The sequence below is a fragment of the Stigmatopora nigra genome, chromosome 5, assembly GCF_051989575.1.
Source record: "Stigmatopora nigra isolate UIUO_SnigA chromosome 5, RoL_Snig_1.1, whole genome shotgun sequence".
In the NCBI taxonomy this organism is placed as follows: domain Eukaryota; kingdom Metazoa; phylum Chordata; class Actinopteri; order Syngnathiformes; family Syngnathidae; genus Stigmatopora; species Stigmatopora nigra.
In genome coordinates this window covers 8,120,080-8,137,764 of record NC_135512.1, presented here as the reverse complement: position 1 = coordinate 8,137,764, position 17,685 = coordinate 8,120,080, and the positions used below count along the sequence as shown (strand labels likewise).

At 38.7% G+C, this 17,685-nt stretch overlaps 1 protein-coding gene across 1 annotated transcript in view; it reads right to left on the bottom strand.

Moving 5' to 3' along the window:
* The window catches only part of agbl4 (AGBL carboxypeptidase 4), a 201,305-nt gene that overhangs the window by 131,722 nt on the left and 51,898 nt on the right, over positions 1–17,685 (bottom strand). The window lies entirely within an intron of this gene.

The following is a 17,685-nucleotide window of genomic DNA, read 5'->3' as shown; positions in this document are numbered from 1 at the left end:
AAGGCCGTTTCAATGTTCCGCAGCTGATCCCAGGTTGCATTTAAAAATATAAACAAAATAAAACAGGAAGAACGACACGGTTCACTACTATGATTGTGTGACTCTGACGTGAATCGTTTGTCTCAACTCACATGGAGTAACATTTTCCTGTTGGCAAAGCTAAAATTGTAGAGCGAGGAATATGCAAATCTGTTTTTATGAAAGTCAAATGAATGACGACGGTAATACCACGCGCAGGTAAATGAATGTTATTGATGGGGCATATCGAATTACCAAGCAAGTCTAGGTGGTGAAAGTTAACTGGGTGCTACTGAAATCCTATTACAGGCTCGCCACCCTCCTCCCCCTCCCCCTTTTTCCTCCCGCCTAGCATCAGAGGAACGGGGATTGCGGATTGTGGCAGGCTGATTCAGACCTCGCTAAAATGACATCTAACTGATGTTGAGACTGGCAGCAGGCTCCTGTTGCAGGGAGATAAGACCATTGCTGCTGGCATTTCAATTACACTTTACTGCCCCGCACATCTGTTGCGAGAGCTACTTTTCAGCCTTTTCCCCCCCAGGCAAATGCAGCATTACTTTGACTCCGCCAGGCTTTCTTTGACTGCTTTCGCCATTCTATATCCGCGACAAATTCAGATTGTCTTCTTCCTTTGCTTCACTCTTACCTACTGCTTGTAATCTATTTATTCGCCCTGTTTAACTCGAGGAAGCCGGGGCTGGGCGGATGACAGACACGCCGACCCTCCGACGAGAACGAGCCAGGCTGATACGCAGCCAGAGTAATATAGAAAGAAATGGTGGGAGACAAAGAGACAGCGAGATAATGGCTCAGAAGAGATGCATAAGGGGTGGAAGAGTGAAAAAAAGCACTTTTAATGGAAAAAGAAAATGAACTGGGTGGGCGGATGTGGAAGACAATGACAAGTGAGTTTAATGGGAGACGCATGATGGGTGGCGGGCTGTGCTTTCCTCTGCTCTGTGAATACATTAAAAGCTTACAATTAAACTGGAAATTAACAAAAGGTCATAGCCTCGTATGACTCTTATACTAAATGAACAGTTTATGGGAAGCAAGCACTGGTTGACATCTGCAGCATGCAACCGTGCTTGTGACATCAAAATTGACTTCAAGAAATGGAGATGAAAATTGTCTGTTAAAACTCCAAAGAAAGGCAGACCATTTTTGGTAAACCTGTGGACTTTTCACTAATAAAATAGCTAGAGTATCTAGAGAATTTAGTTTAGAGGTACTATATACACACACATCAATACTTCCCGTCCCTTAAATTCATTCCATATACTACGTTTATTGAGAGCACGCAATCTACAGTGTGTAGGAATCTCTGTCTGCTCCATTTATTGCAGTTTTTGCATTATCATGCCGAAGTACAAGGTGTTAAACAAGTACAGTGGGTTAAATCGACATCTAGAAAGTAAAAACAACAAAAAACACTCGGCTCAACCAAGCTTATTCACATGAACACACACGTACCCACACATCGCTGATGGGTCATTTCAACAGATCGTTTAAACCGTATTCATCGAAGACCAACGTAAGACGTGTGTGTGTGGTGGTGGTGGCGGGGGGGGGGGGGGGGGGGGTCTATACTTGGGGGTACATGTGCAACCCTGGAAGATTTAATTAGGCTAGGAGCAGTTAGAGGAGATTAACATCCTTGCTGTCTGAGCTGTCATGTTACTGAAGCATGTCAAAGCCTTCCACTGCCGCAACACTGCATCAGTGGACGAATGGAACAGGTGTCTGTTTGGTGTCTACACCCGCACTCACACATACATAGCATTGGTGGCAATAACTAACAGGGGAAATGGGATGATAGTAAGCTATCATGGCCAGTGAGGCCCTTTGTTCCATGAAATTGTATGTATTCCCAATAGTGCATTCTCTTCTTATCTTGGTGTTTCATCTGGCTGGACTGTTCCCAGTATGTCCTTGTTAGATTTTTTTTTTTTTTTTGGTTAAGTTTTCAGCCTTTTTGTTCTGGCACATCAATCTAACCTACACAGAGCTTTAAGAATCAATAGTGGGATGTTACTGAATCTCAATTAGTAATGGGAAAATGATGTCTTTAATTAATTCTCAGTCCAATCTCTTTTCAATCCGATGATTGGCTAGTTAATAGGAAAAGTGTTACATCTAAGTTTAATAAACCAAATGTGGATAAGTTATGATGTGAATATTTTCAATAATGTCTTAACCTTTCACGGTGGCAAAACAGAGTACATTGACCAGTTTCAAAATGGATTTAGACATTGGAATCATCTGAAAAGTGTCTGTATAATCCAAAAAAGAGTGGCTGCAGAGCACAGTGATTTTTTTTCTGGATAGAATTGCATTTAGGATCAAACACTGACCTTTTGATAGCCATTGATCTGCACTATAAGCTCATGCTAAGATATCCGGGAAGAGGTAGAGAGTTAATGTTTCAGGCCGAAATGAGTTCACAGATTTGATCTCCATTACGAGCATCACATTACATAGGCAGCTATCGAAGAGAAAAGCAACAAAAAGATATTCTGCCCATGACCTCACGGAAAGTTCAAATAAAGATAACATGATATAGTTGACCCCAACCATGTCAAAATGGTACATTGACATTGATCTTTCTAGCCCCCCTGTCCACCTCATAGTGTAAATCTACGGTTCTGCCACAACAATTAAATGTTACACCATTTGTATGCATTAGTACGTGATGTTGAGTTTTGTATTATGCAAATAGAGGCAGTCATGAAATAACGAAGAAAAAGTACATCTTGGCAATTTCTATAAAACTATCCTTTTCCAAAATGTCCCCCAAAATGTCTATCATTCATTTTACTTACAGTTCATTGCACCTTTGATACTAAATCCAACTAAATTCTCTTGGTTTCCATAAGAATCCTCTTCACAAATGAGTTCAATTCACACTGAGGTAAAAAATGACTACAAAGACGCACACTTTGAATTCTGAGTGAGCCGAAGAATATTTTCGGTAAGCGAAACTAATCGTTTGAGAAAACAAATAAAAACAAGCAGCATTTTATAGTGGTTCCCAAGGGTGGCATTTTCATTCATTCAAGCGAGGCAGCTCGGCTGCGGGTAAGCTTCTGTAACGTCTGGTGACAGTAGGCAAGGTCACAAGGTGGTGATAACAGCATGACAGGGAACACTGAGGGACGACCCAAAGCCCTGAAGGAGAAGGAGGAGGTCATGGTCTTGCAAGTGTCGCCTTGGACATGCGGGTGGGGGGTGTAAGTGTATGTCTGAGTGTGTGTGTGTGTAGGGGGTGATGGGGGGTTAAGGTGAAGAGGCACGAACCCACTGGGAGTGCACAGATGACCGTGAATGGTCCTGCTCTACATAAACTGACGGACAGTTCATTGAGTTCCATGCTCACAATGTCACAAAGTAGAAGTCACTGACACAGGACGACTGTCCACTCACACAGACACACACACACACACCACAGGTAAGTGGAACCTCTGGGATTTTATACAATCCTGGATTGTGGTGCGTCAGGATTTTTCAATTCCTACACAAGCGTGGAAAAGTGTTTTTAATGAACTGAGTCCTGAAGAAGATGAAATTATTAATGTAAAATTGTTTTGTGACTCACCATATGATTGGTTTGCTCGTGTATGGGTATTTTGTGACAGTTCCACATCATTGTTTTAAATATCAGCAGTGTAGAGTTGAATCGAGTGTATTTTTATCTAAAATGATTGAAATTGATCATTGCAACATAATGGAATTTGTGGTTAAATATTTGTTTTTATTGATTTTAAATTTGTTACGTATACGAATATTGTCATATTGCCTTTGCATTTTGACCTGCATATGAATCAAAATAAAGAGTTGAGTATATGATTTTCCTTAGTGTCTGTGTTGTCATGAATAATATACCAGAGTATGTGGTTGATGAAAAATAATTTTTAGAGATTATTATTTCATCTTTCAGTGGTGGTCAAAAAAGTTAATGAATGGAACTAAAACAACAAATACAAAATGGATACAAAGACATATAGAACAAAAAGTGCAGTAAATACTATAGACAAGAAAAATGTAAAAGTAGTGTTTGTCTCAGATGCCCAGTGGCCAAAAAAGAATGAAATTCATAGCTATTGATCGTGGAGGCCAGCAGCCTTTTTAAATGTCAGCTTTTAATTTTTTTTTGCCCTCCCTAACTAAAAAAAAAGAAAAGAAAAAAGATGTATTCAAAGTAGTACTGTTCTGAAGGATATCAGATAGCACAGTGACAGTCTATTAGAAAGCTTTGGTATGAGATAGCATTCATGGCTTTGTGTGTGTGTGGACAACAAGGGCAGCATTGGGTATGCCACAGTTTAAAAGCAATCACTGACCACTATTGTGAGGAAATACACAACAGCAACTTCCTTAATTAGGGAGGGCGTCTCTTACACTGAGTGACAGAAATCGTTGATACCCTCCAGACATGGATGGAGGTCACTCAGACAAACATTCACACCCACAGACCTAGTGACGTTGATTAACATGCGCAAAACCGGAGCCCCACAAACATTGTGACTGCAATCGTTTGTTTATAGACACATGTTTCCCAACTCACACAATCAGCAAGTTGTGAAAACCCGGTAATAAATTTGAGTTCACCTCAACTAAAGTGTTTTTTTTTTTTTTTTTAATCGTCTCCCTTTAATCACAAAATTGAATACTGCATAGCCAACAAAAACCTGGTAGCACTATAACAAGATCACATATTAATGCTGTGATTTCATGAGAGTGAATGTGTGCGTACACAAAACATTGCGGTCAGCAGTGTTCATATTGACATATATAATTGTAAACTTTTCTATTTTGTGCTTAGAGTATCAGCCTTTTGTTAGTGAATGGCCATCCTGCCAAGATGACTGCAAGAATACTCATTAGGTTAAAAAAAATACAAAAAGATAAACTACTATTTATAATCTGATCTATTTGGGCTGTTTATTTTTAAATTGAGACAAAGTTTATGATAAAAAAATTCAAAATGGTTCACAAACTTTTTGCTCCCACTCTGAAACTATAGCAGCAATGCAGTGTTTATGGGATTTATGTCCATATCGAATCGTACCAAACGACTACCTACAGTACATGCTTTTTTTTGTGGAGCACATCAAATAAAAGGTGATTGGATTTTTTTTTGTTGCCTTGGTGAATTTTTAGAGCCTGCTTGAAACAACAATATCAATACTATATGTATTGGCGATAAAGCGCACAATCAGATTGGCTGACGGAATTATTTGAAAAGCAATAAATTCAACGCATGGAAGAAATACCTCCACTGAACAGCTGAATTGCATTTTAAAAGAGGTACAAGTTGCAATTTCTTCATATTTCATCGGTTCCCTGGTGTCTTAGTAAAAATGTCGGTGAAAATTTTAATAGAGGTGTTGGAACAGTGGTCTCAAAATTAAGGTCTTAGGTTCAATGCTTAGATCTTTGTTGCATGTTCTATCTACAAATGTGCGAACCAGTTTAACAGATGTGAGTGGGCCAATCACTTGATCTGTGGTGGAAAATTGTTAAATGTTTGTTTTTAGCTTCCATAATTTATCTCCAGAGGAGAGAGGTCGGTTGGTTGAAAAATGTTGATGGTGAAACTGCCAGTGAACAGGACTACTTTTTTCGTGTAAGGGAGAGTGATCCAGGGGAAATGGTGTGAAAAGTTGAGAGCAGGGAGAGAAAAAAATGCTTCAAAATCCAGATAAAAACAGCCCTAACCCATATTCTGGGATAAACGATGTCTGTGCTGGAATAGATGTCAAAATAGGAACACATGAATAGACCGAAGATGCAAAACTATCCTCTATTTCTGTAATATCTTTCTCTGTTTTGCTTATGCATCAGCTAATGGCACTCAGTTCTTCTCCCAACCGCTCAGTCAGGGAGAAACTTGGGAGCCCCATTCCCCTACCTCTGTTGCTCAATCGTTTTAAACGTGAAACATTTAACGCGCTATTTCGGCAGGGCGCATCTCTTTCTATTTATCTCTTTCTTGGCTTTCTGTTTCAGGCTGTCTCTGCGCCTACATGGCTCGATTTGGACTGTGCTATGCTGTCAGGCCCTTCCTGAGTACAGAGGTTGTCAGGAGTGATGGATGACTATCAACCTTCCGCTGTCTTCTACTATGCTCCTGGGAGATTTACAGGCTCGCGGACTACCAGGCATGAAAACCAATCTCTCGTCTCTCATTCGTACCCACCTCCTCCTCCTCCCTCTCCTGCTCTATCTACGCCTCACTTCTTCCTGTTTCCAATTTCAACATCTCAAATAATGCTTCCATAATGGAATGATGTGTGCAAAACAAAACTGATATTTGTTTGTGGACACAGAGAGAAGATTGCTCCTCTTAAAAGGTTATTGTGGTTGTGTTAGAGGGAAACCGCGTTGTCAGAATGATGGCCGCCATCTTTGACAGGCTATCTAGCACAAACATCTTCATTTTCACCCACTCTATTGAGGCATCTTCAAAGACAGCAACACGTGAGCATACTACAGATGTTCCCTCATTTTAACATTTTGGCCCTGGAAAAAGACATTTGATTTATTTTCCAAACTAGTAATTGTAAAAATATTGGAAATGCCCCTATAAGCTTTCCACGGGGCTTCAATTGGAATTAATCAGTGGGAAAACACAAACCTCTACAGACAAATAAGAGTATCCAAATTCCCTTACACTTCACTTCCTTAATTGTTTCAAAATCATTCAAATTCATCCATTTGCACATGAGACCAGAGCACTCTAACACAACTAAACCTCTTTGTTTATGTTTGACAAAACAATGGAATAGTAATCACAGCAAATCATCACCATTTTCAAAATTGATAACCATTGTCAGTATTTGCAAACATTTTTAAAAGCTGTCTGTTGAGAAAGCTTCTATTTATCTATATTTGAAAAATCCAGCAAAGGAACCAAGATGGCTGTTAAAATGCAATTCAAGGGGGCCTGACAGTACATCATAGAGCAAAAAGGTTTGCCAGACAGTAAATTATATGTAAATGCAATTTATATTTCTATGTAATAGCTTGTTAAGTGTCTCATTTCATATGATCAAATAGCTGACTTGTGACAAGTTGCGTCTTCCCATGCAGTCTATGGGGGTCAATTGGTGTATTCCATTTTAGAAAAGAGCCCCATGTTTTGTCATCGTTCTTATTTTCTTGAAGATTCCGCATTAATTAGGCAAAAAACACTCCTTGGTCGAGTGTCACGACACTGCTTGGAGCAACATTGAAAGAAAAATGAGTCATTTTGAAATGTATAATGGATTTATGTCTGCGGGGAGAGTTGGGGATCTAATTGTATGTGAGTGAATGTCTGTGCCAAATAAAAGGGCACGCAGACAAATAGCCCCTCTCTGGTCATTCTTCTCATCCAGTCCAGAGCACACCTTCAAATGAGGCCCGTCCATCTCTTCTCGTCTTTCATTTCATAAACAGCTGTGAATATGCAGATGCGAAAGTAGGGTGTTGCCGAGGGGGAGGAGACCAATACAATCATGAATAAACAGGATCTTTGGGGGTTTTCCTGCCACTGTAACTGCTGCCATTTGACCTTAGGCGGCGTGCTCAGGGCACAGATGATAGATCTGCCCTTCTCTATCCTACAGCTGTTCACCCATCAACAGCAGAAGCTCCAATTAAAGCGCTGAAGTGGCGGCATCTTTATCGTTAGAGACACTCTGGAGGTCCATGTGTCACTTTGGTCTTGTGTGAGCTGAAGAAGGAGACTTGGGTGCTTAGTGAGAGGGCTGAACCATGGGCAGTCCAGATCTCCACCACATCATTTATCTGCACACTTGTCACAAGTCATCATAGTGGCACACACTGATATGGCACACGCCGAATCTTTTTAAAAAGAAAGAACAAAACCAAGGTCGTAAGGGAATAAACTGCCCGTGTGTTCTTCTATTTTACAGCCTTTCAGACTAAGAAACTGAAGGACATGCGAGTGCATCTTTGACAGCTGTGCTGAATCAGCAGATAGTGATGTCATGGGTCAGTGTTGAGACTATAGAGGCAGGTCTATGGGGGTCTTAACCTCACAGCCTTGCTGGATAAGCAAAGAGAGCTGTGGAACTAAATCGAGCATAAATTTGGTGAATGAAAGAAGATAAAAAGAACAATCATTTCCACCATGCCTTCACATTATTCCGATGAATTTTCAAGATGACTGTTGGTTTGGTTGTATTGGAAAGTCTATTGACAACATTGGGATGGTTTTTAATAACTCATTTGTTGTCAGTTTTTGCATGTACACTCTAAGAATATGGCACATTAATTACAAAACTAGCACCCATTTACCCATTAAAACAGCTCAGATTCAAACTAAATAATGGATCTGAAAGATGTGATGATGTGAAAATTTGCCTCCTAGTCCAATTTAATATCAAGAATGCTTCTTTGGTCTCCAATAGAAACAGCTCTGTTTACTCTGTTTGCAAAACATAGACAACACACAGTCTCATCTCCCGCTTCACTACATCCCACAAACCAAGCACAAGAAGATAAGGGGAAGAGAAACAACAGGGTAATGGCTTGGAGTCACAGGAAAAACAATGGCTTTTGCTTTCTAATGGCTCAGAAGAACACAACTGTTTTCATCAGGAAATGAACCCTCAATCCTATGCAATGCTGGGGGGAAAAGCAGCAGCAACAGCAGAATGCTGAAACATCAATGAAATACAGACACATGCATACAAAAAAGGCCACCTTTTTAAAAAGAGGGAATAACATTGGAGCATAAGGCATAACAAAAAGTGATAGTTTTTCCTCAGATGACTGATTACATTCTGATAAGCATGGAAAACACCTCAACACATCATCGATTGGAAGAAAAACAGATCAATACACAACCAGAAGCACATATCCCAGATGGATTACCAACGACCTAAAAGTAAAGCAAAAAAAATGGTAACACTACAAAATTGGTGTTGCCTCGTTACCAGGTGACAATTGATTTAATTAACATAAATCATGTGCACGGTATTGAGAATGTTATGCCTCACAGTTGTCAGTTAATCATGTTCATTGACACTTTCTGAGGATTATATTGGTACGGCTGCAAAAGCATGGCCAGTGGGCTTTGACATTGAATGTTTGATTGAAAATAAATGAAAGAATAATGAGTAACTATATGATTAATTAGTAATTGAAGTAGTAATTATCAGGAATAACCTTGCATCTTCTGCTCAAATACGAAGAAAAACCCAGGATTCTCAAGCATGTTAGGCTTGTTAACACTCAAAATTGACCCTAGCTACAATTGATTGTTTTTTTGTCTCCTTGTGCCCAGCGATTGTCAAGCCAATGTCTCAAGGTGTTCCCTGCCTCATGCCCGGAATCAGCTGGGGTAGGCTCCAGCACCCACTGCGACCCTTGTAAGGATAAGCAGTTCAGAAAATGAATGAATGAATAATCAAAAACCACACGTTTCTCTAGCCACTGGCATTGCAGGAATCTAGGGGGTTTACTCAATGGAACGAAGAGTTGGATACGGGTCTGGCTTTTCAATACTATTAACGCTGAGGCGCTTCAGGATCGCCATGGTTCTGAGCCATACTAATGTCTACTACACGGGATATCAAAGGGGAGTCCAGCAAAGACTTCTGTGGGAAAGATATCTTAAGATGCTGTGTTTTCTTTCTCCTAGACTAGAGGATTACTAGAGAAATTTAGACACATCCACAGAAAGAACACACATTGATGAAAAAAGGATTTTACTGTAACAACTCTAAGTGGGTAGGAGCAGACAAGAGAAGCACAGAGATTTGGAAAATGCCTTAGGCTAATAAAAAAAAGCTGACAAAGAAAAGAATAGCATAACAGTATATCTTAAATGGTCCAAATTCAGCTATGAAAACAAAAGAACAAAGTTTCATTCATTCAGATTCATATTTTACGTTTCTAACTCGGGGATATATCCAAGGCCTTTGCGATAGCAGATGTCATTTCGAATACTACCATGTTAACCGCAATTGCTAGGCGTAGAAACATTAGTATTTATAGGGACCTTTTATTTTGTGTAAGACAAGCAAAGTACACATGGAATCGAATAAGGCTCTAAAACTCTTGGAATTATCAGGGTCTAGGTTTGAGGTTTGCGTTCTATTGGCACAACCTTGTCTTGGAGAAATAAAAGGTGGCTTGAAAAGAGCAGCACAAAAATGGACACTGGCTTGATTAAATGGTCAGTGAATCGGAAAGCACCAGTGATGCGAACTGTGATCTTGCACTGCATTGGGGGAAAAAAAAAACTTTTTAAAGAAATGATTGAATGAAAGCCGCTTGAAAAGCAGCCTGAGGGGAACTTCAACGAAGCGGATGGACTAGTAGGAGCGTGCCATGTCCCCACTTAACACAAACACTGTTGACGTGAGACTTGTGAGAGGGCTGAATATGGAGTCTGAATGACTAAATGCACTTTCTGACCACCTGCTCTTGGAAAAGAGGAGTAGGAGTAAGACACACAGTGTCAATGATCCATTCCCAACTGTGATCAGAGAAGCTCAGAAGTGGGTCAGTTACTTTGTAGCTCAGAAAAGGATGGTACACCTGAGGCAGGCGGAGCAGTATGGTGGGGGTCACGGATCATTTAAAAAACTTTTCTTGCCTGAAATGATATTAAGATAACATTTTCAGGTATATAATATCGGATTCATTTGTCATTTTTTCCAGGTGATTAGAATTGGTTCAACAGTTTATTGGTAGAACTCATGATATTGTTTCTGGAAAACAACGAATATGCTAAATTGAACTAAGTAAAGGAGTTTTAGAGTCTTTATGTAACCTTTTCAGAATTCTATGACTTGGAGGACTAAGCCTTGAGAAAGATATTATTAAACATTACTTAAGGAAGATGGATGTGCAAAACGTGTTGTGCATGGGGGTAACATGACTATGTATGCCATGTCCGGTAGTATTTACATTGCACAATCGTGATATAATATGAATATTTAAGAAACACCTCCCTATGAAAGCGTATACTATAGAGTTTTGCAATATAGGAGTAGGTTGTTTTTTTTTTAATTGAAGATTTTCCATTACTAGTTTTCACTTCTAAATCTTGGTTTTACATATTGTTGGTTTAAAAGTAAATGCAGCTATTGAGACCATATGTTAAAAAAAATGTTTGTATTTTTCACCAACTCTATTCTTTTCAGGGTCATATTTTTTAAAGAATTTCATATTACAATATTTAAACTGATGTTCAAAGACCTACAGAATACTGCATTTCAAGACTGTAAGCACCAATTCCACCCAAGAAAGCATAACACATTTCCCACCTTGGTACCTATTTTCTATCGGCTTTGCTACAATGTTCTTAATGGCCGTCTGGTGAGGACAGCAAGGGCAATAGGCATGTCCACAATTTTAAAGACAAGTAAATTGTCTGGTTGCAAGTGGTCACTTTAGCCAAGTGTAATCACTCAAGATATTCACTGTGGACAGGCTGAAAAGCACTGACACAAGGCTGAGAAAACACTGCAGGAGTAAAAGCAAAAATACATGCCGATAAAATTGTGCTGAGAAGTTTGAAAGACAGTGGATCTATCTTGAGATTAATAACACTATCATACTTATACACAGCAACAAAAACAGCAATATGTCCGAGTGTCTGTGAAAGGAATGCCCTATGGCATACTTAACAACCATCATCTATTATGTTTTATTTCAAGTGGCAGGCATTAGAGTAGACTTTTGGTACGAAATGGACAGTTTTCAAACCGCGTAAATAATAAGTAGACAAAATGAAAGAAAAGTGGAGATTTTCTCACTCCTTACCAAGCGATTTCTCTTTGCAGGCTTTGAGAACCTCAAGAGGATATTTGTGCTGCGTTATTGCAAATTAGGCTTCCTCTTTTGAACTTGTATTCACAGGAAAGTATTGAAGTATTCACTAGAGGCATGATGATTACATGGAAAATGAGACAAATAGCAAGACTCGTTACTGTTTATTGTATTTGTCTATCTGATACACAGTATACATCAGAGAGTTGCGCATTTTGAAACTTTGTTGGAGGAGTTTTCAAGATCCCCTCATGGTTAGGTTGATGTAATTTCTTTTTTTTTTTTTTTTTTGAGCTGCTGATCTTACCTGGATTATAGTTTTGTGCCTGACTGAATTGTCAGTAGCAAGGAAATAATCTTGATCTGAGGTAATACTAAGAGTGAAGTTTCAATTGATTTAGCTAGTCACATTTCAATCAAAAACATCACAATCAAATAAGTGGCCCTTTGACTTTCCAAGAATTAATGCAGGATAATATAATGATAGCTGTATCCTCACAGAGGGGCTAGAGAGTTAGAGAAATTAGTTAGGCAATGCTATCTTGCCAGTGGCTGGCTGGTATGCGACTATGAGCGAAACGGAACGGTCCTGGGCTGGCAACAGGCAGTCGGCTTAGCGAAGCACAGAAATCCCAGGAAAGCTAGATCCTTGTATGACTATATTGCTAGAACTTTTTTCTCTCCCTACTTTGAAGTTTCTGGGGCATTTAGTTGCCAGGTATCGCTATCTCCTTGATTCAGGATGGTGTAAACTGGATGCCTGTTGTATAAACAGAATATGAGATTGGAGCTATTATCTGTGAGCGAACAGACACATTTATCCTGCAGTTGGACACCTTGGAATATTTGTCTTTGATGGAAATAAATTCAAGGGATGTAGTTTATAGTGATTCATAAGTAATGGGTCCGTTAATTTGACTGAGCAGAATGAATCCAGAGCCCTTGCTAAGAATAAATTAATTTAAATCTGTCTTCATAATATTTCTCAATAATGAAAAACGGTCTAGATATAATGCATTTAGGGCAGTTTGGACGCAAGTACTATTATTATTATTTTTAATTATGTTATAGAAATTTAGTGTGAATGGTTTTCAAACATCAACGTTTGGGCCAGTCTGGTAATAGAGCAACAAAACCACCAAAATTAGAATATACATTCACGACATGAGCATCAAAGTACTGATAATTGCTTAGCAATACAAAGCACCAGTAGTGGGGGAGTATTATTAATACAAAAAGTGTGCAGATGAAGCACATGGTGAGACATCAATGAAGATAAGAACAAAGTTATCTAGAAATGGTGTTAAACTGCCCCGCAAAAAATTCAGGAGCGCCACATCAAACACCAAGACATTTTCCAGGCAACTATAACCACATTTTTCACAATGACTTCCAAAGAAAATAGTCAATATTATTATTCGCATTGTATTAAGTCCTTACAATCCTGAACTGCATTACATGAAAGTGTCATTGTTAGTTCATCCTTTTAAAGACTTGTCTTCAAAGATATTGCAGAGAAAGGACTGCGTTAGTAGACGATATTACAGCACAGCATTTTAAGGTGACTTTTTTTTTGCAGAAAGGAGGCACGGAGGGATAAACAGAGGGTGTAAGGTGAGCAGCACTGCAATCCTCTCGGCTCAAACTCTCTGAGGAGTTGACAGGTAAAGAAATAGATCATTGGTCCGTGACAACTCAATATGACCCCATACTATCATGCAGCCTGCTGTCTTGTGGAATGAAGTCCCTGATGCAAGGCAGGACGGGGTGGCTACTTAAGTCCATAGCCTCTGTTCCCTCCATACATTTTACCTCTGACACTCATGGACTGCCCTTGACTGCTGTTAATGTTAATGAGAGGATATTACGCAGACTTATTTCTTCATCTTAATCACAGGACCAGCGGCACATTTGAGTAAAAGATGCTCGTTTGGCCTGGTGAAGGACTGACCTACCCCCAGTCCAATTTATATGGCGAGATGCTCCAGTCAACCAAACCTTATGTCCCTGAACTGGGATAAATAAGTATGTCATGAGAATGAATAAAGGCAATGTATAATTTTAAAGGAGGGAGATTGAGGTTATTGGGAGGAGACTGTCCATTGGCTGGTCTCAGATCTGCCATGAAAATAACACATTAGAGGAATAGGAGTTAACCAGTGCGTAAACCTCTCGTCTGCTCCGTTTTATTATTTGTTTTCGTTTTATGTCCTTCACTATGATTCATTGAAATCATTTTTTCATGGACACAATAACATGCAATATGTTGATTTTGGGCCCAAAATGAAAACGTCTTGCACAAAAACCTACACTTTCTGAAGACAAACCACTAATTGGCAAAATGTATCCACTTTTTGTGAAAATACATTTCTTAGAGTTTCTCCTAAATGACGAAAGTTGACTGAAACTACAGAAGAAAAAGCTTGGGGGAAAACTAAAATAAAGGACGGTGGCTTCTTTTTAAGTGTCTACGCTGTCAATGCAGTCCATTACGTGGATACAAAGCAAGCCATTACTGCTTAGCATTGTTGAATTTTCAAGTGGCCAAATAGTGACAGGTCTATTTCTTTGCCGTTACTGAGAGAGGCAGCCAGAGCAGAGGACATCTAATTACCCAGCATTGTGAGGGACAATGAAACTTTTGATAAGCAAGGCAACCCAACAAGCTGAGTGTCTATAAATATATGTATGTGTGCCTGAGCGTGGCGTGTGTGTGTGTGTGTGTGTGTGTGTGTGTGTGTGTGTGTGTGTGTGTGTGTGTGCGAGTGTCCGTGTCAACCCCCTACATTCATATTCGTGCATTCAGTTGCATGTGAAATAGAGTGAAGCTGACTGCACACTCAGCTTGTTTGGAAGACTTGGAAAAAAATTGTACATGTGGGCAAATGTACTGCCCCGAAAGATATATAAAAAAAGTGAGTTAAGAAGAGGATGTTACCCATTTCAAGTGAGAATGAGGTTGAGATAATTTCTTTAACTTTTTAATGTTTCCCTGGTTCAGTTAAGTTCTTATTATTCAAAATGTTTTATGTAATATATGACTTAATTTTAATTTTGGGCCCAATGATGACATTGTTTGCATTCGCTCGAAGTTCAAAATCATTAAATGTTAATGCGACCGTGAAAAAAATGATTTGAATGACTCAAAGTAGAGCAAATCCAATGTTTTTGAATAAACATTACTTGAATATTGGGAGATTGGAATTTAAACTTTGTAAAAGAAACCTGTGCAAGATATGGACGATATTCTTTTTAGAAAATGTTATTAGTTGAGAGGCCTAAATACTATAAATCATAAAGATTAAAATATATTTGTACCATAAGAGGGCACAGGCTGTGTCAAAACAATGTATTTGTTTTTACACACAGTGAAGCAACTCATCACTATTACGATTTATTTCAGTTTTAAAATGGAAAAAAAATGTTGAATAGTTGTAATGTTGGTTTCTACCAATAAGAACTTGTATTACTATAAAATAAAAATAGTGCTGAACTAAATGATGTAAAAATCACATACTCATCTCTTTAGATATTTAATTGTTTCTCAATTATGTCTGTCTGCAGCAGTGCCACAATTTTAGCGGAGCTGTTTCAGAATCTATCTACAGAGTTACAACCCCAGTAGACAGCAATAAGTCGACTTGATGATTAATCTTTCTGTTAAAAAGAATGTTGGAGTTTTCTGGCCACAGGGTTAATTGATATGTTAACGCAAGGAAATGGTTTTTGCTTAACCGGATTTGACCGCAATCTATGTTTGTTAATTTCTGCTGTACCATTTGTGGAATTGAATACCACACACTAAACTTTTTTCTCTAACCTACTGGTCAAAGAAAATAGGTAATTACAGTAATTTTATTCATGTATGTGTTTAATTTGACCTAATCCATCAAGGTATTTCCTCTAAGTTGAAGCAACTGAACAGATACATATGTATCTACCTCATTATTTGCCTGCACGTACTCACATTTAGCAATTTGTCAAATAAAATGTGCATTTGAAATAGGACTAAAGGGATGGATGCTCAAATGTGTCAATCAAGATTAAAACATGCATAGTACACGCGTCCTTTGTAGAGGAATTCCAAGGTTCATCCAAATTGGTCATGAACAACCTTAGTCTGTGTGTCTTGTGCTTGTGTTTGGTTCTCAGCCAACAGTATTAGCCAGAGGTCATTTGGCAAATACAACAATAGGCCCATTTTCCCACTGTTAAATAAAAAAAATGCTCTGAAACCAAGCTAAAATCATTATAAAAGCATCAGGAAATTGTAAACAAGATAAAGAACATCAGATTTAATTTAATATTACTATTAAGTATTAAGGGTATTCCAATGGCACCCTGATTACATAACAATATATACGATAGTACATATATGTAATTATAGATAATTACTATTCTCAACATAGTTAGGGAAATAATCGATAGCTTTACTCGCAAATTGTTCTTATTTTTTTTACCTATGGTTGAATAACTATGCTGGTTAGGCCTAGGTAATATGACAAAAATTATGACCCTAAATAAAAATGTATCTTTTTTATGATGAAATACAAATGACTGAAAAGAGGCAAAGATGATTAGGAATTTCTCACATGAACAAAATATTTGTTGTGCTGGATATTCCACCAAGAAAGCTCACAATAAATAATTTTGAAGGAGATTATTCATAGGTAAAAAAACGTGACTTCGAATAAAATAAAGATTTAGGGATCCATCTGCTGTGTCTTCTCCATCCAGTTTGAAACAAATAAAGATGAGCATGGGCACCTCTTTTTTTTCCGGGAGACCTGTCCTGTCCTGTCTTTGACTCCATCAATATTTTCTTCTTTTCACACCCTTAGCCTGACTTATTGCCTGCTGTAATAAAGGCGCTAGCTACTGATGTTGACTGACAGACAACTAACACAACCACCTCAGTGAATCTACACTTGTGTGTGTGTGTGTGGGTGTGTGGGGTGTGTGTTAGTGTGATACCTGAGGGCAAAAAACAACAACCAAAGGTGGAGGTTGTGCGACCAAGACATCAGTTGTTAGTTGTGAACCCTAAGTGAGTTTGACAGAGTTGAGATTGAACATGAGGCATTCTGCCAGCCTACTGAAGAGATTGACTTTACCCCCAACGAAGATACTCTGAAACCAAAGCACCAGCCAGTTCCACAGCGATGTATCGTCGTCAGTCCCCACCAAGGACAAGGAATGCCCCCATGTGGCAATAGCCCTCGTAGGGGAACACATAGCACCATCTGTCATTTAAATTCCTGATATCCATGTACGTGGTGCATGATGGAGAAGGGGGAAATGAGACGAAATGTGTCACTGCATATTTGTCACTCGCTTTTTCAAAGTGCTGCAACACATTTGTATATCCGACACGCTGCTTTTACAAAGTGTAAGGCTTGCCAGGAAATTAGGTGACTCAAAACGAAAAGCAATATCGACTCTCAACATTTCAATCACTACTTTTAATTTTGGCCTGACTTCAATAGAAACCGGAGCAATTACAGGACAAAATGCATCATTGATGGCAGTATAAAATTGCAACAACAACAAAAAAAGTACACATTCATGGACAAAGCAAACGTGCTGCTGAGATTTTTCACAGTCTTGGCTTTTTCAAAAACATCTATCTTTCTCTCAAAGCTGCATTTCATGTCAGTCAACAAGAAAATTCATTTTCTACGAGTGAAGACATTTAATTACATGAATTTAACTGTTTTGGTATCACCCTTCCTTGGAATAGTGACATGTAAATAAAGATGTAAAAGTAAATCAGAAAGTGAGAAATTGATAAAATCTTGCAAGATAAACGCAAAACCCTTATGCTAAATGCAAAGGACTTTTTAACATAATTGTTTTATGGCTTCTCATTTATCT